General features: G+C 37.6%; 1 long non-coding RNA gene across 1 annotated transcript; it reads left to right on the forward strand.

Moving 5' to 3' along the window:
• Nucleotides 1-18,038: 18,038 nt before the first annotated feature.
• On the forward strand, nucleotides 18,039-24,427 carry LOC107314373 (uncharacterized). The gene is made up of 5 exons (XR_001555383.3): nucleotides 18,039-18,212; nucleotides 19,155-19,255; nucleotides 20,747-20,836; nucleotides 21,886-21,966; nucleotides 22,309-24,427. It is a non-coding gene; the product is annotated as an uncharacterized LOC107314373 (long non-coding RNA).
• The last annotated feature ends 696 nt before the right edge of the window (nucleotides 24,428-25,123 follow it).

Genomic DNA, 25,123 nt, shown 5'->3' on the forward strand with positions numbered 1-25,123 from the left:
AAATTCTTGTCATCTTATTAGTGGTTCTGCAGAGAGGATGCTTTTCAGAATGGCTTTTTCAAGTGAACTGTTTATGTTTCTCATACCTTCCTGCAGTCCTGCAGTCTGGCCACCAGTTCCAGTTTTTACCCTTAATTTGTTAATGAATTTCACACCCAAACTAGAAGGTGGTCTGCAGTTGTTCCCTAGATGTACTCTTTAATGATAGTTCTATTTAAATCAAATCACTGTCCAATTAAATGTAGAAGGAAGGCATGAAAGTTGAAACCTATGTCTTTGCTAATAGCAAACTGTGATGGTTGGTTAGCAGTCTTTTGTTTAGAATCAATAGAGTCATGCTTCTCAGGAAGGACTCTCAATAATTTCATAGATGCCAGCCTAAAGCTGATTAAAATTAATTAAATCTCTATGGAGGATTTGGCCTTTTCTAAGTACTAATTTGTGCAAATTAAATAAAACCAAATAAACTATATTTGAAGAGGGCAACACAGAAAATATTTAATCTCTCATTTGTAATGATCTGCTTCCTGAGCTGAGGAAGACATGCACATTTACTAAAGCCTCAGTTTCATAAGCAAAGTACAAACTTAGCCCCTGCCACTCTGTCTTCTTGCTCCTCCAAGTTAACTCATTCTGGTTAGCCCAGTCGTCAGTTGTAGCAACATGTATTACAGAAATCAAGAAATCATTCTTACTAAAAGCAGAGTAAAGCCAAACAACCAACATTCTTCTATAGCTTTGCTTTTAATCTGTATTAGCCTGTTCCCAACAAAATGAACAGCTGTAGCAATGTAAGTGATGGGACTTCTTGGTAATGCGGGGAGAGTTTAACAGGAAAGACTTCACATAACATTTCCTCTGAAGGATTCCTGAAGCCACACTGTAAATACAAAACAAAGTCTTGTAACAGGGAGATTCCATTGTGTCACTTACTTCAAAAGCATTTGTTTTTGTAGTCATCGATTCTAAGGTTGATTAACCAGCCATAAATTCCTTGTTTAAGACTATGAATGTGTTTTTTAGGTGAGTATGAAATTAGAAATTAAGATCAGTTCATTTGCAATCCATCATTTGAGGAGTGGTAATTTGATGAGCAGTTGTTGCTTAAGGAGGTTTTATATTGCTCCCGTATCTGTTTTGAAAGATGAGTTGTTTCTCAAGTTGGGCAAGATGCTACACTTAAATATGTTTGTTCATCAGACAGTGGGTAGTCCTGGAGATTGAGACTCTCCATGTTTTTTAGAAGTCATAGCAGGCATCACATTAACATGGCTATTTTAATGACTTTGTAGCATCTTAGGGATATAAAAGGCTTCTCTTCATTGCTATTTAAAATAAATATTCTTTGAATTATTCCCTTGGACTGTTTTCTGTTGTAACCTTGCAAGCTATTGTCAACTGTGCAGCACTTGCTTTGCTATTTCTAACCACTCCAACCAGAAGTGATGTGATACCTTCTGCTATTGTTTTCTATTTCATTTATTTGTTTACTTATTTGCAAAAGCATCTAATATAGAACTGAGAATGTTGTGGTTTTTATATTCCTTAAACTAGTGAAATTCTGTTCTTCAAGAAAGGTGGTAGTAATACTAGCAGTTTTGTTGCTGGAGGTTTTGAAACTGCCTTGCTTTAAAGAATGTGAATTATATCTCTAAGAAAGCTTCAGCTTCTGTGAAAGTGCTATTGGTAAATGTGGGTTTATGTTTATACTTATCCACTATGGGTAATCCGAATCCGTCCTGTCAAAATTTGCAATTTTTTCCAGCAACAGAACAAATTTGGCTTCTAATATATATATATATATATATTAGAATATATATATGTGTATGTGCCAAGAGACCTTGGGTTTCAGTTTGTTAAATTCATTGTAATAATTACATGTTTTAGGTCTTGTCAAGTAAATACATTACTGGGGAATTGTAATACTACTTTTTTATCTGAAAGCTATTTCTTATTGAAAATGTGCCTCGAGGCATTTTAAAGGATGCTTAAAACTGTGGAGGAACTGAATATCCAGAACAGAATGAAGAGCTGGTTCTTTAAGTTTGGACATGTGCATTTCACTGCCAACAAGCCTTTTGCATGAATTTTCTTTTGCATGTGGCAACTCTTAACCGAGTACCCTCTCTTTTCTTATGTCTGTCCAAATCTCTGTGCAGGTGCAAATTCAGTCTACCTGTTGTATTTAAAGCAAAAGACCTTTTTTGCTGCTTCCCAGTTATTCACTAATTAATATCCTTGAAGTACTCGGATTCCTGAAGCACAGATTGAGAAGCAATTTGCAATCTCTTTGTGGAGTTGTTATTTCACAGTACAGCAACACAAAGATGTATTTCACTGTTATGTAAGTTGACTGGAGTGTATGTTATTCCCCTTCTGTTGTTGCTTACTACTGGTGGTAGATGAATTCTCTCATTACATTGCCTGTCAAGGTACCTTTGGAGTTTTTTATAATTCTTAAAGTCGATGGAGAGAATGTTATAGGGTTTAATAGTAATTGCATTAGGTAGTTAGTCACTATTGTTCTGCAGTATTGTTTAATTACTCAACACTGATGATACAGAATTGTGGAGTAGTTTGTGCCTACCAAGCACATAGCTGGATAGACACATCATCATGAACTAACGAGTTATTTATTAAAGAAGAATTGCAATATTCACTCATAGGCAAACAGAATATTTCACCCTCAGGAACATAAACAAAATGGCAAAATGCATTGACTTGTTTCAAATCAAGTCTGCAGTGCAGACTTGTGCAGCTTTTGAAATGTCAGTTTCCATTGCTTGTAGCAAAGGTTGTTGGTCTTTTTCTTGAATAGCCACGTGAACTAGTAGTCCTTCTAAGTCATGTAAAAATCCTCCTTGCAGTTGGCAGCAACAGAAACTAATCCTTCTGTACTGTGTTTAATATACACAGAACAGTACAAAGGACAATGCAGGTGTTTATGTTGCTGCCATATAGTTTTGTTTTTTTTTTTCACATAGTTGTGTCTCATTTTATACCATGTTTCTGAGTATATAACAGCTGCACGTTTTTACCCTGTTTAATGCTGGGATTCATAAATTGTTTAGCTGTAGGCTGTTGTAAAACCAGTGTGAGACCTTGGCTTTGTCTATGAGATCCTCTGATAACCCCAGTGGGATCTCTTAGTAAATGTGTTGATCCTCCTGAACACTGAATGATGTTTAAAAATCGTGTATTTGTTACAAATGCTATTTTTTTTTCTTTTTTCTTTCTTTTTCTTTTTCCCTGACAGGCTCAGCCTCTTTGCATTCTTTAATGTTCAGCATCTCAATTTGTTTCAGAGTATTTTACTTTTTTAATAAAAAGATCTTTTAGATCTTGTGTGTATGTATAAAAGTAGCAGTTTTGATCATGTAGCTGTCCTGAAGCAATACTGTCTTATACTCAGCTTTCTGAGTCAGAGTGGTATTTATTTTTATTTTTCTGCTCAAAAAGAACAAGAAAATGTTTTCATGGGCTTGACAAAGTAGATTAGTCATATGAGAAAAGAGCTGAAAAGACAGAGGAGGGACCAGATGGATGATACCTTTCTACTCGTATGTGCCACTAATACATAGCCAGCAAGGCTTTCATTTTTATTATGGAAGTGGTTTTTGGGTCTGTATGGATTTGTTGCCAAGCTGTTGATAGCTAAATAGAAGAACTGTTTCTCCTACGGTGTAAGTTGAAGAAATCAGAAACAGGGGCATGAGGTTTTATCTGATATGATTTGTTATCAGTTGATCTTGTGCAGAGCACACAGAGATGTGCAGATCTGTAACGCTCTAGTTGAGGTTATGCCAGTGTGCGTGCCTATAAAGAAGGAGCCATGGAAAGTGTTATCATCTTCCACACTGAGCAGTAGAGAGCCCTCTGGATTTACTTGTGAATCATGAGTTCTTATTATTATTTGGGGTGAATGAAAGCAAAACTCTCTGAGCTACCTTGCTGCTTTGGCTCAGCTTGCTGAGAGGCATACCTGGCAGTTTATGAGCAAGGAGGCTTCTTGGTTTTCTTTCTTGCTAGTGTGCATAACAAATAAACATTAAAAGCATATATATGTTTAATCAGAAAGCATGCATTTCTTCAAAAACAGCAAGTTTGGCAGGACTGTACTTTATTTATAAAAGAACAGCAGCACCTGCTGATTGTTTTAAAACTAGATGGCTAGGATATACAGTAAGGCTTATTTGAATCTTGCCAACTTTGTGCACTGATAGCATACTAAAGTTTATGCAGAATGATTCAGGACACTGGATAATTGAGAAAAAACTCTTTCTATTTGAGTTGCTAAATAAAGTCTTAGGCTTAGGTTGGAGATGTCTGGCCCATATTCGTCTTGCAGTTGCAGAAATTTCTAGGTCAAGTTATTTATGAAAAGTAGGTCGAAGAGTCAAGGAGGATGTATAGAACCATTGCCATTCTCAGCTGTGAATTTTACTTCCTATCTCACCAAGTGTCTGTAGAGTGTTAGCTGCTTTTAAGGGTTCTTGGCATACTGGTTTTATTTATTATTTTTGAAGGATTTTTATTTTTTTTTCTCAGCAATCTTTTAATATTTTTGTTTTGGAGTATGGATCCATTATTGCCTAGAATATAAGGGTGATGGCATTGCTGTGTGACCTGCAGAAATACCTATTTAACTGACTCAGGGGGATTTTCATTGAGTTTGATTGTAATGAACATTACAGATTGAAGATTTGCAAAGGAATTTTGCAAAGCTGTACAATGGGAAGCAATATCCCAGATCTCTAATGAGGAAACAAATGTTTATTACAGAAAAGGCTTTAGAGGTGTAAGTCCAGTGTATAGCCCAAATAAACAAATATTACTTGTTGGGTTGTATTAGCAGAGTGATGGAATAGAAAACAAGGTTCTGTAGCAGACTAAATTCCTAAATTTCCCCCAGAAAATAATAATAATTAAGGCCATAGACTTTATTTCAATAAGAGTGATAAGAAGCTGGCAGGTATGTTTACATTGTCCATCTTTATGTTCTGTTCAATCAGGTAAAGAAGGTTAGCAAGATCAGTGTTTTCTCAGCAAAGGATGCAGCTCTTTCTTCTCATTCTGCCTTTGTTTTTTTGTTTTGTTCATATGACACTGTCTTCTCCCATACCATGTTACAGGAATAACACTGTTCTTATGCAGAATTAGACCTAGGTGTAAAAAAAGCAGGCTGTGAAGCAGCCTCCTAGGAAGGAGAAAAGAACTGCTACATTGTTGGCTTCTCTGCCTGTAACAAAGCTGAAAGTGTGCAGGAGAGGTGAGACAGTGAGCTTTGCATCTCAGTTATCAACCTGTTATTTTAAACCATTTTGAAAAACAAACAAACCTACAAACAACAGAAGGCTCAACATCCTTTCATGCCTTCTCCAGTCTACAGAGGAATCCAAGAAATACTGTCTCTGAGAAGCAGCAGGAAGAAAACCGTAGGAAGATAGTGTAGGGGATGCATATTATAGTGACCAGAAGTAGCTAGGAAGGTCTATTAGATAGAAGGGACCTTTCATGTCAAGTAGCTCAAAGCATGAGCTGCACCAAGCTATGGTGGCGTGTATTTAGAGTATTTGATAAATAGTCTTGATTTCACATGATGTCAGAAGGTGGGAAGCTTTCTCAGGCCAGAAAATTAATGCTGCTTGACTACTGGAACTTCTAAACAGAGTCTTGGTCAGAGCAGCATCAGAATATACTGCCTTTAATTCACTTCAGGATCCTGGGGTCTCTCTTTTCTTGTTAAGAACCATAGAAACAACTTAGTCTCTTGTTAGGATCTTAGGACCCTTTTCTCCTACCTCCATGGCAGATGTCAAGCAATGAAGTCATGCTTGTGTGGAACTGGAGCAGTGTGGGATGCCAGACAGAGCACCAGAGTTGGCAGGGAGCATTGAACCGAGTTGTGCGAGGAAGGAACAGGGCAGGCAACAAGCAGGGCAAGTTGAATGAATCAACCTGTAAAACAGACTTTCTTAAATGTGATTAATATTATCTTTAAATTGGCTACCTATCGTCACTGATCACCTTTTACAATGTTGATCTATGTTGTGTCTGCTTCAGCACAGTAATAACCAGCTGTTTGAAACTGAATAGTCTAAATGCTGCCTGTTTGGCTTTGTAGGAGTAGAAAAGTCACCGAGAACAAATCCACTGTAATCTCTGTAGTAATGCCTGAAGAAGAAACAGTCTTACTCAATTGCTTCATTAATTATATGAATGGGCAAGATCACAATTGCTGATAAATAAAAAGCTTTTTGTGCTTGTTGTAGTGCCATCTTGTGGCCTTTGAGTGAAAGTTCATGCACTTCTGAAAGTTCAAAGCTAAAGTAGATTGTATTCTGCAGCAAGCAGAGCTAAATGATGGTGTTTAGAACTTAAACAACTCTTTAAGGCTTCTGGCCCTTGGCCAGACTCCTGCCATGTTCAGTCCTTTCTTTATCAGGTAAAACCTCTGGGCAAATAGAAGTTCTGGAACTCTCACCAAGGAGCCTGAGGAGTGATAATACAATAGTCTTTAAGTGCAGTGACGTTAATTACTTCAGGCCATTTTACTTGGCCCTGTGTATGAAAGACATATAGAACTGTGCTCAAGAAAAAAAAAAAAATGCTTTCTCTTTGCTTTCTCTCTAGGCTGTGTAACATTAAATGTAATCATTCCTGCTGTTATCTTAAACTCAGAATTTCTCTCAAAATGAATAGGGGAAGTTCAGTCCTCCTGCTGCTTATGTGCCTTGCTTGGAAAAAAGTCTGCAGGAAAGTGTATGAACTGGTTCTCTCCATCATTTTGCAGCCTCCTGTTTTGCTTATTTTGTCCAATTTCCTATTGTGTTTTGCTATAACTTCTCCTTTTTTAATGCATGCTGAAGATTAGCAGTCATTTTTAGAAAAATATGCATTTGTGTTCACCCTTTATCTGAATACTAATTCCTATTTGAATGGCTTTTTTATAAAGATACTTAAGAAAGAACCTGACAATTTTTTATCTATAAGAATCCATCATGACTGTAAATAATATGAATCCACAGTTGCTGGCCATGCATGATTGAACAGCTCCAGAAAGAGGTTTGTGTTTAATATTTCAATTTCCATAGTTAGGAGACATAAAATGCCCACAGTAGTGATGAGAAGGCAGAGCACTGAAAGGGGCTTCTGCTATATAGTAGATTCCTAACTAATCTGGAAAGACTGTGCTGTGATAGTACCATATACACAGTACTGGAAGAAGAGGTGAGAACTGCGGTTTTCCTTGCAGTCCATTAATTGCCAGTGGGTAATTAAATAGGCTATTATTTTGGTAGCCTTATAAAATGCTTAAGTCTTTAACTGACTGAGTTGAAAGAGTGCAGGAGAGGTGAGACAGTGAGCTTTGAGTCTCAGTTATCAACCTGTTATTTTAAACCATTTTGAAAAACAAACAAATCAACAAACAACAGAAGGCTCAGCATCTACTTCTGCAATCAATGATAGTCCTGCCATATGTCCATAACTCTTCACCCATTATAGACAACTTCGTTATGACCTCAGGTGAGTAGCATGCTACCATTCTTCTATGAGTACACGAAGTTACAAGGTGCTATAAAAGAGTGACCTTTTTAATGAATTAATTGAGTGGCTAACCAAAGTGATTTTTGAAATATACCAGTTCAATATTAACTAAAGCAAAAGTGGGATCAGAAAAGTGGAGGTTGTAACAGTAGGGACTCATTACTTTCAGTAGACTTTAAATATATTAAAGCCATTGTATTTGGGTGGCTTTGAAAGCAGACATTTTAAGGTTGTGGAGCTGTGTCTTGCATATTCTCATGCATAATTTTCCTTCATACATGTGATAATGTGGATCCTAGAGCATCACATATAGTAGAGATGATCCAGTGTTCATGAGATGGATAAGCCTGAAAAAAAATGCCAGCATCCTGTATTCTCAATTTCTGTTTCTGACTAGCAATGTCATCACCTGCTCCTGCGTACTGGAGATTATTATAAGACTTGAATGACCTATTTAGCTGTTCTGAATTTTGAGTCATGGCTTTTTTCCTCCCTCATCAGATGAATTTCTTCCATCCCACCCCCTTTTAGCATAAAACAGAGGAAATGTGAAAGGTTGTACACTCTTGTGAGAGACTGATCCCTATGTGATTTGGGATCCCTTTATAAGAAAATTAAAGATGGATTTGTCATGGGTACTACAAAACTAAGAAAAGGAGGGGAAGGGAGTCCATGTGTTTTAGGCATATAAATAATTTTGTCTACCAGATATTCGGATACCAATCCAGTATCCCACGGGAATGAAAACAACTTTTAGAAAGGTATGGAATAAATATTAAATAAAATAATTAGGTAAGAAATTATAAAAAGTTAAATACTGCCAACTGGTTGCTAAGACCCACAGAATTTCAGAAGCATACGTGCACTTTTGCCTGCAAATATGCTACTACAGCTGCCTTCCAGTGCACCTATGCAATCCAGAATTTTAACATAATCACTGGCCCACACTGATGTCAGGTCAATTTCCAAATATTTACTGATCTGACCTTTGTGTGATTTTCAAGGTTCTCACTTCAGCTGCTTATTTAAAAAGTGAAGCTCTTAGAGACACAGATGGGAAGATTTATTATGTGTAGAGACAGTAAGTTGTTTCTAGCACAGTGGTGCAAATCTGCTCCTGATACTTGGTGCTCCTAGTTCTGAGATAGGTAATTTCCCATTAGTTGCAATTCTTTATACTGCATTTAATTCCAGAACACATAAAGAATTCTATTTTGTTCATAAAAAAGAACATTCAACCACTTGAGTGCAGGTCCATTCTAGTTCAAAAAATGACATGGATTTGCTTAGTTAAGGAATAATTGGATTCTGCCTTTCAAGTAAATTGTGTTGTGAGGAAATACAGCATGTGAGAATAAATGGCTAAGAGGTCTAAGTGATCAAGTTTATCATATCCTTTGCTCGACAATGAGCTGCACTATGCTACAGCTAAGAGTTATTATCAGTGATGCAAACACCTGTCTTTATTTACATGTGTTCTATTTTTAAGTATTTCTTAATATCTGTATGCATGTGAGAAAAATATTATCTTTACTGTACTTCAGAAGTGTTTTGCCACACACTAACCAAAAGATTCCATGTAAGGCAAAGTGTCAGTCTTCAACATAGTTAAAAATGATTTCTCATATAACCAAGTGATACCTCAGCAGTTAACGAGAAGATCTCCCATTTCCATAAATGACAACTTTATTATTACTGCCTTTCAGCATAAAATATTATGAAAGAACTCTATTGCATACTTTGAAACTACACACACCTCACTCTTTAACAGTAAAAAAAAAATAAAAAATAATTACATGTGCAACTACTACTAGAAAGTATCCTATAATTAGTATTTTAAATCTGGACTGATGTCCAGAATTTGGAGAATACTGTACATAACATCTGTATTAAAAAAAGCCCTGAGACAAATTGTATGGTAAACTGTTGATCACTGCCTGCACCTCTGATTAACCACCTGCTGCAAGCACTGAGTCAGCCCTGGGAGCACAGGTGAAGGCAATTCAGCTGTGCTAACAAAGGGGATGGAGCTGGACTGCACCTCCCTTAAATCCCATTTAAGGGCTGAATGCCACTGAGGAAGGGTCTTTCTCTGGAGGTTGCTCTTTTGTGGATTTTTACTGCAAGCCTTCAATATTGGTGAGTATTTCTGTTTATTTTTAATTATTTTTCCATTACGATAGTCTTTCTTAACCACATATATGTTTAAACTTTGTTTACTTATTGGTTGTATGCAAGTGTATACCAGCAAGTCTGAATTAAAAGTATATAAAGATATGAACTCATCAAGCAACTGAATAAAACAAAATAGCAATAAAGAGAGGAAGAAAAACAATAATTATGACAGATTGTTATAGAGCAGGCTGATGTATTTTGTTCACATTGACTCTTTTGAACTACAGCAGATCTTATTTTAAAGATATCCATGAATATATTCTTACTGTGCCATGTAAAGTGCTGTTTAGCTTCAAAGATGATGCTTAAATTCAAGACAGTAAAGAATCATGGAATGGTTTATGTTGGAAGGGACCGTTATAATCATCTAGTTTTAACCTCCCTCTAGACTAGGCTGCTCAAAACCCCATCCAGCCTGGTCTTGAATGTTTTCCGGGAGGGGGCATCCCCAGCTTTGCTGGGCAATCTGTTCCAGTGTCTCACCACCCTCACAGTGTAATGCATTTCTTCCTAATATCTAGTCTAAATCTATTCTCTTGCAGCTTGAAGCTATTCCCCCTTGTTCTGTCATTACACAGCCTTGTAAAAGGTCCTTCCCCAGCTTTCCTGTAGGGCCCCTTCAGGTGCTGGAAGGCTGCTATGAGGACCCCCAGTGCCTTGTCTTCTCCAGGTTGAAAAGCCCCAGCTCTCTCAGCCTCTCCTCGTGGGGAGGTGTTCCTGCCCTCTGATTATCTTCAAGACCCTTCTCTGGACCTGCTCCAACAGCTCCATGCCATTCTTGTTTGTGGGGGCCCAGAATTGGATGCAATACTTTAGGTAGAGTCTCACAAGAGCACAAGCACCTCCCTTAAACAGCTGCTCATGATTCTCCTAAAGCCACCCAGAGTACAGTAGGTTTTCTGGGCTGCTAGCTGCTAGCTCATTGCTAGCTCACCTTGAGTCTTTCATCAGCTGCTATCCTGAAAGCCTTCTCCTCAGGGCTGCCATCAAGCCACTGTCTGCCCAACTTTTGAATGAAAATTTTAATGCAATAAGAACTAGTGTTCTGAAAGAGAGACTCCATAATCAGCATAAGCATCCATCTTTGGCAGTGTCTTTCCATTTTTACCTGTTGTGACCAGCAGATATATTCATTGATGCCTTAAAGCTGGAAAGCATCACTTTATTCAAAGATGAGGGAACTTGACAAGACGAATTTGAGGCCTGTCAATAGAAACAAAACAAATTAAACTGCAAGGTCATGCAGCCAGGGGCAAATTGCTAGAATTTATGCTGTTGGGTATCATAGAATCACAAGTTGGAAAGCACCTACAAGATCATCTAGTCCAACTGTTCACCCATTACCATTGTTACCACAAGCTACGAAGCCATAGTTCCTCATCCAGAAACCTCTTGTAGGCTGCCAGGGACAGCAGTGGGTTTTGTCAATGTGTAACAACTAACAAGAAGCAGCATAAGTGTATCAGCTGCAAAATAGTTATGTTTTAGCAGTGATATGGTGATGAGAAAATGGAAAGCATGAGAGGAAGTTAATAATGCTTTTTTACTGGCATATCCTCAGGTGTATGGTATATGTGGTACCGGTCAGATAAATCAGGTGAAATTAAGCTGGAGCGTGTGCATTAATAAAATGAATATTGGGAAAGAAGAGCATTGCTTTTCACTAGCAGCTCACCAGCACGGGCAGGATAGTTGGCTCACAGCTTACATTTCTAGGACTAGAGATGACTTATGTATTGATAGACTATAGCAGAGGCAGCTCTATGCAGCATGATTGCTGACCCTTTCCCATTATAGATGTAGGCCAGAAAACTGCTTTGGTAAGCTAGAAGAATAAGGTTGAAGGTCTTCTTCCTATAACTATAGTGGGGGTGCTTATCAGAAAAGCTGAATGCTTAAGAGATGGTGTGAGCTGAGAGGTAAATGCTTCTAAACATGCTAATAAATAAACAGCCTGGATATAACAGTGGGCTTTAGGATACAGCATGATGCATTAATTAATACAAATATACTGTCTGCCTCTTCTAGTCTTTGAATCATGTTCTTACAGATGGCTGTATCATGAAGAAGGAAAAATAGTTTCCATAGTAGTTAGGAGACTTACACTAGTGCTCAGAATTACTTCCATAGATGCATCTAGTTTTAATAACAGAAATCCTATTTCAGAATAAATGAAAATCTTGTGAAAACTTGGATAGATTATGGGTCTAGTGTCATCTTAAAAATAAAATAAAATAAATTAAAAAAAAACAACAAACCACATAAATAGCCTAAGAATGAAAAAGTTTGACTCCATTCTGTGAATTAAAAAAAAAAAAAGATTAGTTTTGGTGAGTCTTTTCTTGATACTGTAAGGTGGAATGATACAAAGGTGTTAACTGATTTTAAAAAGGTTATTTATAAGGAAAAACTCACCGATATGGATGCCTTCACTGGGAAATGCTGAGACAATATCCACCAGGGAGCAGTCTCCAAGAGATTCTGCCTTAGTGGTGGTCAGCCCTTATATGAGGTATAGAGGAGGTGGAGTCAAGCTCCACTCCCTCCGGGAGCACAGCTAAATAACTCTCACCTATGCTCCCATGGCTGACCTGACACTTGCCCCAGCTGATTAATCAGAGGTTCAGGCTGTGATTACCAATTTCCCATACAGGTAACTTATTTGCTTTTTTTCATTTTATTTTCTTTTTCCTCTTTAATATCTTAACTAGATGTTCAGGATTTTTGGTGTATTATTTTTACTTGTATCATATTGTTTAAAGGGAAGGCTTTATCTTATTGACTGAAAAGATGAATAATAGCAGAGGAGCTTTGTGTGGAGTCATCCATCCTAAAAAGGATATCTTAATAATATATATGACCTTGCTGGAAATTCACTGGTTCATCATCTACAAAAAGTTTCACACTCATAGGCTCTCATCCTGATGGGGGATTTCAACTACCCCAATACAAGCTGGTAAGACAACACAGCAAGCTATAATCAATCCAGAAGACTCATGGAGTCTGTTGACAATAACTTTCTGGTTCAAATATTGGACAGACTGACCAGAGGTGAAATGTTGCTGAATGAGAAACTCATCGGTGCAGAGGAGATAGTTAAAATATCAAGATGTTGTTGGACAAGATCTCTTGAGAAGTTCTTAAAAATAAAAGAAAAACAGAGCTGGCTACTCTTTAAGGATACCATTTGAGAGCATGAAAGCTCAGAATTAGAAAGCAGGTAAGAGTTTCTGGGAACTAGAATAGCTCAGCAAGGACCTGCTGTCAAACTGAGGGAAAAGAAGGGCAAGTACAGGCAGTGGAAGCAAGGGCTTGTCACCTGGGAAGAATACAGTGATAATGTTCAGACTTGCAGAGATGGGTTAGGAAAGCCAATGTGCAGATGGAACTGAACTTGGTGAAGAATGTTTAAAAGAACAAGAAGGAATTCTACAAGTACATAGGTCAGAAGAGACAGGCCAGAGAGAGCATACCTTCTCTACTAAATGAGAAAGGAGAACTGGCTATAACAGATACAAAGAAGGCTGAGATATTCAATGAGTATTGCCTCACTTTTCTCTGGCAGCCAGGATTCTCATATCCCTGAACCTCCACGTGTGAACCGGGGGAGCAAATTCCAACCACTCTCCATTGTATTTGAAAAGCCATGTCTGTCAGGCAAAGCTGTCTGTCATGGCTGGAAAAGAGGGAAATATCACTCCCATTTACAAGAAAGGGAGGAAGGGGGATCCAGGGAACTACATGCAAGTGAGCTTCACATCTTTGCCTGGGAATGGCTTGGAAAAGATCCTCCTAGAAGACATGTTAAGGCACAGGAAAGATGAGCAGGTATTCCAAGACAGCCAAGATAGCTCACCAAGGGAAGACTGCTTCACCAGTCTGGTGGCCCTGTATGATGGAATGACTGCGCTGGTGGACAAAAGAAGGTGCCTGTTACACACAGAATTCTACAGCAAATTGAATGTAGATGTATCGTGATGATGCACACAGCTGAAGTCAACAGTTTATAACCAGGTAGAAGCAGTCCACAGTGAATTTTTAAAACACCAGAATACTGGTTTGCAGCTCTGATTATTCTTGAAGTTTTCAACTCCTACAGTTAGTTCTGTGCTCATGGATTTATCAACCCCATCCTTGCTTGCCCTCCTACTGGCTCACATCTTTCTATCTCATGGAGCTTTTAGAGATATGTCAAAATAAGTCCCTTCTTTATCAAGAATAGAAATTAACCAGTTTCACAGGAGCTGGGCTGCATTTGCTAAGAAAAGAGTTGAAATGAAATGGGGTTATAAACCAAAGCATGCTGTTTCTTCTGACTTGGCCTGCTCATGTTTGATGTGAACAAAGTAGTTTCATTTTCCTCATACTGGGAAAATATAAAGGCAGATGCATGAAATGGAAATTAATTCTTGTAGAATCTAATTTTAACCTAAAAAGATTTTTCTTTCACTTTCATATTAATGTAATGTCTTTTCTTCCTCCTTTCCTCAAGATGGCCTAAAACTTTACAATTTGTCCTCAAATGACACAGAAAGGCAGGTTGCCCATCATTAATGGTTTTGATACAAAAAATAAATTACCAGGCATGGGTCATTTCAAACTGCTGCTGCAACCTCTTAATTATTTAGTAGTTGCTAAAGAACAAGGGCTTTATCAGAGCTCTGACACTTTAAAAATTTGATTTGGTTTTACCTGCAGGCTCAAGGATGTTTTTCTCTCAGAAAAGAACATATTAATGTAGGAAGAATCAATGAGCATCTAATATTTTAATGTTGAGTTGAGTAACTGGAATATTTTAACCCTCCCTTCCCCCTGTAATATATGTATATATATATATAAATTAGCATAGTGTAATTAAAGATATTTTGTCACCAAATTTTCCCCTATTGATATATAAACACTAGCCCAGGGGTCTGGAAGAGATCATGCAATGATGATGTACTGCAAAGTTAAATGTAAAAAGTCCTGTGATGTGTGTGCTTTCCATCCATGTGTACTGATGTGAGACTTCAGGTCAGGTATGGATTATTCTCACAGTGCTTAGCATGAGTTTTGATTGAAGTTTCTGCTTATGCAGAAATCTGTAATGTTTTTTACTAGCATACAATTCAGTTAAACATGAAAGCACTTAAACAGTCTGAACCTGAGAAAAGTCTCAGACCTTTACTTTGCAAAGTAGATATAGCTGCTGTGGGGTATGTCTACAAGTATGGAGGGAAAAAGTAAGCAGCTGGCTTCCTACAAGAATGTCATTATTTGTTACGAGTATAGTCCATTTTAAACCTATGCCCCTGTCAGCAAGTGCAGTAGAGAGAAAGACCCATATCCAAGTCATGCGCAATACTCCCCTTAGCTCTTCCTAGGGCAGTGTACATCATGTGCAACATGCTTCACTTGTATCTGTATGCTTAAAGACACAGCCAGCCCTGTGGTTACAAATGGAATGTTTTGTAAGATTAAAGGTTTATGACTGTTACTAAAAAGAGGGCAGGTTGGAGGCCTGAAGCACCGGATGAATATGGTACCGCCAGTTCAATTTTCATTTCATTTAATGTAGTTCAGTTCTGGCTGTACTGACAATCTCTTTGACCTTGACTTGCTGCAAAAAGAAAATATTCATTATATGTAAACTTCAAGGTATTGAAGCTGAAGATAAATACATTGGTGAAAAATGTTAGTTTGATTTTTGTCAGATCTTTATTTTTTATTTTTAATTTATTTAACAGTGGCATATACAATGGGACTGCTCATATGCATGAACTTATTTAGATGCATGAACTTATTTAGGTACATTGATTTTTCAAAGCCCCCTGTCCTCTGACATCATCTGAATGTCTGAATTGGAGGTCACAATGAGATTCTTTGATTTACAGGTTGAGATTCTGTGATTTACAGGTTGATTCTATTCTGACTTTTCGTTTCATTCTGTCTTCACAGAAATGAGAGCTTTCAAAATTTAGCCCTATGGGTCATTTTTTATTGTAGCTGTGGAAATTCAAAATGTAGTTGTTTCATCAGAAGTTATCAGGAATTATTGTGAGTTTTTGGTATTACACAGTAATTCTTGAACACTATTATTGGAAGTAAGCCAATAGAAATAGAGAAAACATAGCATTAATGAGTCTTTACTGTGGCAGGAGTGTTGGACCTTGATGGTCCCTTTCAAGCCAAGCCATTCTATGATTCCATGAATATTTAGCAGTTTGTATTTATAGTACCTGTTTGATCCAATAAGTCAACAGGAGATATAAAAAGCTATCACTTCCTTACTTGTCACTTCTTTCTGTGTTTAGTTAAGGAACAGTCTGAGAATAAATCAGATAAATATTAAGAATTTTGGTATGTTGTTGAAGTTCTAAAAGAAAATAGCCAGAGCATAAGTGAAGTAATGAAGCAGACATTTAAATTACAGGTAATGAAATGTGCAGGAATTTTTATCAGTGGTGTGGAAAATGGCACTAATGTTATGACCTAACTTGTAAATTGATCACTGCATACACAGCCTGAAGAATTCAGACCATCCTGAGGATAGATGAGTATGATACAGTTTTTATTTTTTTGGTCTAAAAAAGAAATATAGGACAAAAATACTACCTTACATAAGAGGTTGCCCTGATTTTAGGTTGTAGTGGAATTTAAGAGTTACTTATGTCTTGTACTGATATTGATTCATGGGGTAAATGTCATACTATGTGAGTGATCCTTACTATCTGTGTCTTATTTCTCAGTTATTTGACTAAGTATATGAGAGAAAATTTCTATTATAATTATTCATATGAATAAAGGCAAAATGTAACACCTGCAATTAGACACCCATGTGATTTAGAAGTTCAGTCCTCTTGAAGATGAAGATTGATGCTAGAAAAATATAAATGCATAGATCTGCATAGAGAGAAAATCCAAAAAGAGCTTGTGTACATCTCTCTAGAAGGCTTGACTGGTACTCAGTTTGGAAGTCATGATCTTTTCTTAGTAGCATTTGCTTGTAGCTCATTTTGACTTCTTCCAGCTTTTAAAATGCTTACCCACCACCATAAACAAATAGACACTTTTGTGGCTCTAAAGCCATAGTCATAATCATATACATTTTGGACAGGACTCTGGGCAACCTGATCTAGTAAAGGTGTATGTTTGGTGGCCCTGCTAGGCAGGGGGGTTGGAACTACATGATCCTTGAGGTCCCTTCCAACCCGGGTCATTCTGCAATTCTGTGATTTTGAGATTCTTTCAAAACAAAGGAAAAATCCCAACAAACAGTAGCTTCTGGGCTCAGAGAATATATGTGATGTCTGGGAGCATAGAGGATTAAGATGTGGAGAATCAGAGCTAGCATAAGGGACATGTCTTTTGATGTATTCATTTCTTTGTAATGCAACAGGGGTCTGGAGCGCAAGTCTTATGAGGGGTGGCTCAAGGAGCAAGGATTGTTAAGCCTGGAGAATAGGAGGCTCAGGGGAGACCTCATTGCACTCCACAAATTCCTGAAGGGAGGTTGTGATGAGGAGGGGTTTGGCCCCTTCTCCCAGGCAACAAACAGAACCCAAGGAAATGGCCACAGGTTGTACCAGAAGAGGTTTAGATTGGACATAAGAAGGAACTTTTTTTTCTCAGAGAGTGGTCAGGTGCTGGAATGGCTGCCCAGAGAGGTGGTGAAATCACCATCCCACCATCCCTGGCAGTGTTCGAGAGGCATCTGGATGAGGAGCTATGAGAACTGGTTTAGTGCTTTGTGGTAGCCATGTTGGTGGGAGGACATCTAGATTAGATGATCTTGTAGGTCCTTTCCAACCTTGTGTTTCTATGATTCTATGTGATTCCATGAACACAACAAACAAGAAAAGTAAGCAATCGGTTTTTATTTAAAAAGAAGATTAAATGTTGTTTTTACTAAGGATTTGTCCCTGCTACCCACCTCTCTGCTGAAATTTTTAATCTTTTTACATTTGCTTTGTTGTGGAATCTAATCAGTCTGAAGTTTGACTCATGAGACAGATTCAAAAGCTTGAATTCTGTATCTGTTATCAGTGGACTGATTGTTAATCCATTAAGATTTCTGTTTCTTCTTACTGAATGTAAGCCTTACCAATATTATGACTTCCTAGTATTTACCAGTTAGACTGACCATTTTTAGTTACTGTATCTTAAAATAAATGTTTGTTTTTATGACAGAATTCAAATAGAACATTTCAGTGAATTCTTTGGAAATAGCCTTGATGTACTGAAACTGACTTTTTTTTTTTTTTTTTTTTGCTGGTTTTCAGGTAGTGTTCATGAGTCTTCCCAAACATACCATGCTGTTATCTTTATCTTTACAGACCAGCTCTTTTTGGTTTCTATCATTGGCAAAGCAGACATGTTTATTTTCATGTTTCTAAAGATGATCATGTTTCCTGCATGTCATAAAGAACTTCTGAAGCTTGTGTAGAAAATCTGCTGAAAAAAGTTCCCCTAAGGGCTACAGCTCAACCATATGCTGCAGTCAGAAATAGGTATAAGTAGTTTTTGTCCTATTTGACCTTGTGGCACCCTTGTTTATGTGGTGTGCAAACCAGATTTTATTTTGCTTGAATTGCTGGGGATAAATAATTATCTCACCTTGAAAATAACCTAATTTGCTATTCTACTCACAGGGGGAAAAAAAAAAGTATGTTTTGAATTATAATCTAAACCCATATTTTGCACATTTACATTCTTTTGTCTCATATCTAGAAAGCACAACAAAATTATTTTGTGAACATTATGTGGGTTACATTTCTTTCATGGTATCAAAGTAAATTCAGCATTGCTATAATAAGTCATTTTTGAAAACAAAATAATGTATTTCTGAATTAGAAATTTAGCATGCCAGCTTAGAGAAATACTGTACTTATCTGTAGCTATTATGCATTTTTCCAAATCAATCTGCAATATATGGCTTTTCCACAGTAATTTCAGACTTACTCTGCTGGTCATGGCAGTGCTTGTCACTGCCTCCTGTAATATGGAACGAAGGCAAACAGCTACATATTTATAAACATGTAAAATAAAATAGCATTTAACATGCTTTATGAAAATTGATTATTGCCAAATTTACAGATGATCCTTGAGGTCTTTTCAACCTGCATAATTCTATGATTCTATACATATACGTGGAAACTCTTATTTCTAAAAGAGCAATCTTGTGTGTCCTTGCTCTATTAGGACTCATCTGAAACACTGGGATATGCAAGCATAGTTGTTTGGGTTTTTTTGTTTGTTTTGTTGGGTTTTTTTTGTTTGTTTGTTTTTTTCTTGAAGATAAAATTCTGTCTGAATCCAAAAAGTTTCTATGACTCTACTCTGAGAACAGTGAAGATTCATGTTGCTGTTGAGGAGGAGGTATCACATGAGCTTTGCTCTGTCTTTCACACAGTTGTTGATGAAATAACAGGTCTTTTATTCTTCTACTTCAGGTCTGATTATTCATTGCCCTGGAAGAAATTAGGGCTGATGATGCTTCATCTGCATGCACACATTCCTCACAATTCATGGATAATCCTGAAGATTTCATGAGGTAAAAACCTTGATGGAATATTTTAAAAATCTTTGTTGCCCTAGGCTTGCATTGTATTTGTTGCTAATGATGGTAAACATAGTGGTAGCTTAAGATCAAGATACAAGGAGGCAAGAATCAAATAAATTGGAAGAAGTGGTGTGTGATAAACCAGTCATCATTAGTGATATGTTCATGTAATAGTAAATGTCTCCTCTTCCTTTGAACTGCTACCAAAAAAAAAGAACAAACAAACACACAAAAAAAAACCCACAACACAACAACAACAGGAAGTGAGGAAAAGTGAAACGAATTTCCAGTACCTTTTCTTAGATATTCAATGAATCCCCAGGCTGTATTGCTACAAGCTCAGTGTCAATGAAGTGGGATTGCCTGTGCCATTTTAGTTCATTTTTCAAAGCTGTCTCTGGTAGGCTGGTGCTTGGCACATGCTGTAAAATACCATTTATTAGTGTTAGAATAGCAACTGTATACACAGTAATCTTTTTTTTTTACTCTGATCATTACACATAATATCTGCTATTTTTTTCCCTGAAAATATCCATTAGCAGAAAACTTGGGTAGATAGGTGGGGTGTTCTCAAACTTAAATCTTATTCTCTATAGGTATGTTCTCTGTTGGATTTTCAGTGACAGGCTTTGTAACTGCTGAATACATTTATAAAGATGAAGGTAACATTTGGCTAAAATTGAAGTTTGAACTTGGCAAATCATTTGCAACTCAAATCTTAAATGATGAGCTCTATTTACACAATATGCAATTAGTGCCAAATTAATCATTAAGTAAGGTTAAGAGAGCAATGAACTGTTTAAATCACATACCATCTGCTTGTCTGCCAGTTCTGATTCATGTGTTATACGTGGAGAGCTCAGACCACTAGTCTACACTTTCTCTTTCCATGCTGGGTGGCAGAAGGTATGGCTGGTTATATTTTTAACCGTTTCTCTTCACCCATTCCAACCAGCAGTTACCAGGACCAATTAGAAGTCCAAAGGACGTCATTTTGAAAGGCAGGCAGCCAATTTCCAGTGATGTACTTCAGAAGTAAATGAATGTATGTGCAGTGCAGTTGTCTGAGAAAATCTCTGTGGCTTGTGCTGCGGTCTGCTTGGACTGTTCTCCAGATGGTTCCTGTTGTTGTTATTCCAAGAAAACAAATATAGGCTATTGTCCTTCAGTGATTTATACTACATTGAATTACACTTCATAGGGCACACAGCGAACTTACTAAGATGTCCTCTCCTAGTCTCCTTGTAAAGCAACAGGCAGAGGCTGAAGAGTCTGATTCAGCTGAAGAGGCTGAAGTATTTCCCTAATTTTATTTTTTCATTTCAGCTTTAAACACATCCATAGTTCTGTTTGCTCTTTATTTTATAGAAACCTTTCAGTGTATTCAGTAGCTTACTTTTACTGTGCAATGTTAATCATGGTATGAATGAGCACAGCTATTACTTGAACCTCTGTTTCTCTCTGAATTCTTTGTCGTCTTAGGGATATGAAGCAAATCTTTACCAAGTGTTCTGTGGATAAAGTCAATCCTAGAAATTAAAAATCCAGAGATAAGAGAGGTTAGAAACTAAGGTAAGTTGTTATTCTAATTTTACTCTGTGTCCTCACAGTCACAAACTAATACCAGGTTAAAGTCTAAGTCCTGTTCCCATTGCACATTACATGTTTTTTGTAACCTCAGAAAACCACAGTGTGTCTCTGTAACTGAATTCCCTCACTATAGGATGAAATTAAGTGGGACATCTTAACCTCTGTATAATGCTGTAAGAGAACTACTTATAAAATTTTGAGATGACATATTGCAGTGGTGGTGACATATAATTAATTAGAAGAATCACCCTACAAACACAGTACCATCAAAAACCTTCACTGCTTACAGTTCTTGAGTTCAAAGTATCTTTTCATTCTCAGAGGGAAAATTATTAAACATTGCTATCTTAAGTCTCTTATTGTAGGTGCTTGCCTTGCCAGCACCCTCTGAAAGATGAGTATTGTATTTTATAGGCAAAAACTACACATCCACTTTGTATGTTTACCCTTACTTCAGTTTATCTGCAAGGGGTGACTTCAGTTAGCAAACAGTGCAAATTGAGGAGGAAGAAAGTGGGTGACAAATAAGAGCAGGGTGTATCTCAGCCTCTACCTACTTGCATCACTCCAAAGGTAATGCCTCCTACTTATTTTCATGAAAACTACTACAAATGCAGAAAGCACAATAACGTTATTTGACAGAGCAAATTCTCAGTTACAGAACACACAGGCAATACCATTATTTGTATTTTCAGCAGTGGTGAACAAGAGCACACATGCCACACTCAAAAAATCTGCATGTCTGATCAGAGTGCGGCTTGTCTTTCATGTCAGTGTTGCCACTGCTGAAATGCACTGCCCAGTGCCTCACTGTACTCACATCCACTGTTTGACTCCATAAATGTTTAGTAAGAATTAATTAGTATCACTTGGTATAATGTTTTTCCACATGGGAGAATGCAGTGACACACAATGAGGTGCTTCATCCATTCCACTGTGTCAAGCACCATTTTGTCAGACTGTTCCTCTGCTGGCATCTGTTTCTGTCTGTAATACCTTGCCTCATCTTTTGAAGTTTTCTTGTTCTGAAGGTAAAATAAGCAAGCAAAATGTGACGTAAGCCTGATGTTTTGGAGAGAATGTTTGTCCCTTCTTCTAAAGTACAGCTGCTGGTAAGAACGGGATTATGCTGGACGTGTACTGATCATCATTATTATTTAGAAAAATAGCAAAACTATTTTAAATTTTGTGTTCTTCATACTTCATAAATGCCATAATTTCATCTGTAGAAAATTCCACTTTGGATGCAAAATAAAAACCAAAAAAACCCCAACACACACAGGAATTCTTTTCAGCAAAGCTTTTAAATTATCCTCCTCTCTTAGCCCCAACCCATTTGTCCATCACATTTGCTAGACTGTCATTCAGTATAAAGTAACCAACATGCTACTTGGTCAAGGTGCCAGGCTTAGCTTATTTCAACTAACTCTTTGTTCTGTGCTGCCTCTACCCAGCTTTCTCTTAGAGACTTACTTCCTCTGAAACTGAGAATAAGGGATATGGAAGCAAAGAACTTCGGAGATACTTGTGTTCATCTTGCTGCAACAATTATCTTTGGGTGAGTTGGTTAAAATAACACATGGGTCTTGTAGTTGTGGCAAAGATATACTGTTGCCTTATGATTGTGCTAGTGTTGATTGTAATTGGATTGCCAGTTGCTGTCAGGTTGCACTGAGTGCTTCACTAAACAAATTTCTGCTCATTTGTGCTTGGCTCAGGCTCAAAATTTCTGTTAGTTTCTTTTTTCCTGCAGTTCTAGTTGTCCCATAGAGGGTTTCTCATGTAATGCATACAGAGTTTGTCCAGCATGAACTTCTTCCTCTTCCTGGAGTTCTTAAACACATCACCTTTGGAATCACAGCTCTCTCGCTGTTTCTTTTTTTGTTTCTTTTTTTTATTTATTTTTTATTTTTTTTTAACCCAGAACATTCTTCATACTCAGGCTGTATTTTCATTTTGTCCATAACAATTGTCAGAATTTATTTTTGTGACATCTTGACCTATGATTTCTTTTATAAGATTTACCACATTGTTGCACTGCTTCTCTCGCTGCTTATTACTCATCAGTAAATGGTAATGGATCATGTGACATTTCCTGCAAGGCTTTCTCTAATGCTGCATCTTGTTCTAAAATTGAATGAGAAATACTCTCCTAGGGAACACATTTTTGTCCTTATTTTTATTCTACAGGCCATATCTAGGAGCATACGTCATCTTATGATCTTAGCTTAGAATGTAGCTGTGAACTATATAGTCCCATAAATAGAAAGCAAACTAGAAAAGGATAACATAGCCTAAAGCTAGAAGAGGAAAGCAAAACATCAAAGCATCACTGTGGATCACAGAATGACCCGGGCTGGAAGGGACCTCAAGGATCATGAAGTTCCAACTCCTCTGCCTGGCAGGGCCCCTAAACTTCCACATTTATGAGATCAGGCTGCCCAGGGTTCCATCTAACCTGGCCTTGAACACCTCCAAGGATGGGGCATCCACAGCCTCCCTGGGCAGCCTGTTCCAGGACCTCACCACTCTCGTAGTAAAGAACTTCCCCCTAACATCCATTCTAAATCTACCCTCTTTCAACTTAAATCCATTTCCCCTTGTCCTGCTATTATCTGCCCTTCCAAAGAGTTTACTCTCCTCTTCAATATAGGTTCCCTTCAGGTACTGAAAGGCTGCAATGAGGTCACCCCACAGCCTTCTGTCCTCCAGGCTGAACAAGCCCAGCTCCCTCTCAGCCTGTCCTCATAGGGGAGGTGCTCCAGTCCCCTGATCATCGATGTCATTGATAAAGATGTTAAAGAGCACCACTCCCAAGACAGACCCCTGGGGGACACAGGTCGTTACCAGCCTCCACTTTGACATAGAGCAATTGACCACCACCCTCTGTCTGCAGCCTTTCAATCAGTTTCTTATCCTTTGAGTGGCCCACCTATCAAATCCACACCTCTCCAATTTGGAAATGAGGTTGTGGTAGGGCATGATGTCAAAGGCCTTGCTCAAATCCAGGTAAATGACATTGGTCACCTTTCTTTTGTGGATGTAGTGTGGTAGCAGCTGAAACTGAAACACCTACTCTACTGTTCAGAATACTGCATATTAAGTTTTTTAGAGGAAATTAACAAGTTTCATTAGGTCAAGGGATAGTTAGAAAAGTAGGCAAGAGCATATAAAACCTTACACAGGCATATGCTTTTGGAAACTTATTTTTTCCAGGTATAGTCTAATTATTTCTATGTCTCCCTCACCATTGTGAGTCTTGACCTAATTCCTTGGACTACAATACAAATGCTATGTACAAGTAGCAGTACAGCAGAACACTGTTGGTGTGTGAAATTTTCTACTAGTATTTGGAATTATCAATGAATTTTAGCCAACAAATATGGAAGAATAATCAAATTCTTGGTAAAAAAAAGACATTTCAGGCTTGCAAGCACTGGATGGGCTGAAGAAGAATCACTTTTTATACATATTAATTATAAAATTTATTTATGTCTTTATTAGCAAAAGGGTTGTGCTCTTGGTCTAAGTAAACTTAGAAATCATCTGTACCAGGCTGAAAAAAAAAAAAAATGAAGATAATAATACAAGAAGAACAATGACAAATATCCAAAAAGTTATTTATAGGAAAAACTCACCAGTATAGAAGCTTTTAGTCTGACAAATACTGAGGCAATCTGCACAAAGAAGCAATCTCAAGGAAATGTTGCCTTACTGGTGGTCAGCCCTTAAATGAGATCTAGGAGAGGTGGAGACAAGCTCCACCCCTTCCAGGAGCTCAGCTGAATTACCTTCACCTGTGCTCCCACAGCTGACCCAACTCTTGACTCAGCTGATAAATTAGAGGTTCAGATCATTACTAGTTTCTCATACACAAGCACTAGAAGTTTTATCTCCTGCTTTTTACCAAACACATTGCAGATTCTATAGAAGGTATGTGGTTGTGTAGTTGGCTGTTTTTGCTGAGAGCAGGAGAATAATGAACTGAATTCTGAAGCTAAGGCTGGTTAATTATAAGTGATCTGTTAAATGCACAATCTTTGAGCAACGAAGCTTAGAAAGAGAAATCCTTTGATGAGTGAAACCACAGGAAAACTACTTTTCTGATCTTTGATAGAATTTTAGTAGCTATGGTTCCAGTGTGTAAAATTATGCAGAAAAGGAACCTGTTTGGCAAGGAGGAAAAATTGGCACATATGTTTTTCTAGAGTAGGTGGCTTTTTTTTCCCCCAGGATTTTCTGATATGTGCCATTCACCACCTTATTTGG

The sequence above is a fragment of the Coturnix japonica genome, chromosome 5 (genome assembly GCF_054131305.1).
Source record: "Coturnix japonica strain WE chromosome 5, WE-NBRP24, whole genome shotgun sequence".
Lineage (NCBI taxonomy): Eukaryota > Metazoa > Chordata > Aves > Galliformes > Phasianidae > Coturnix > Coturnix japonica.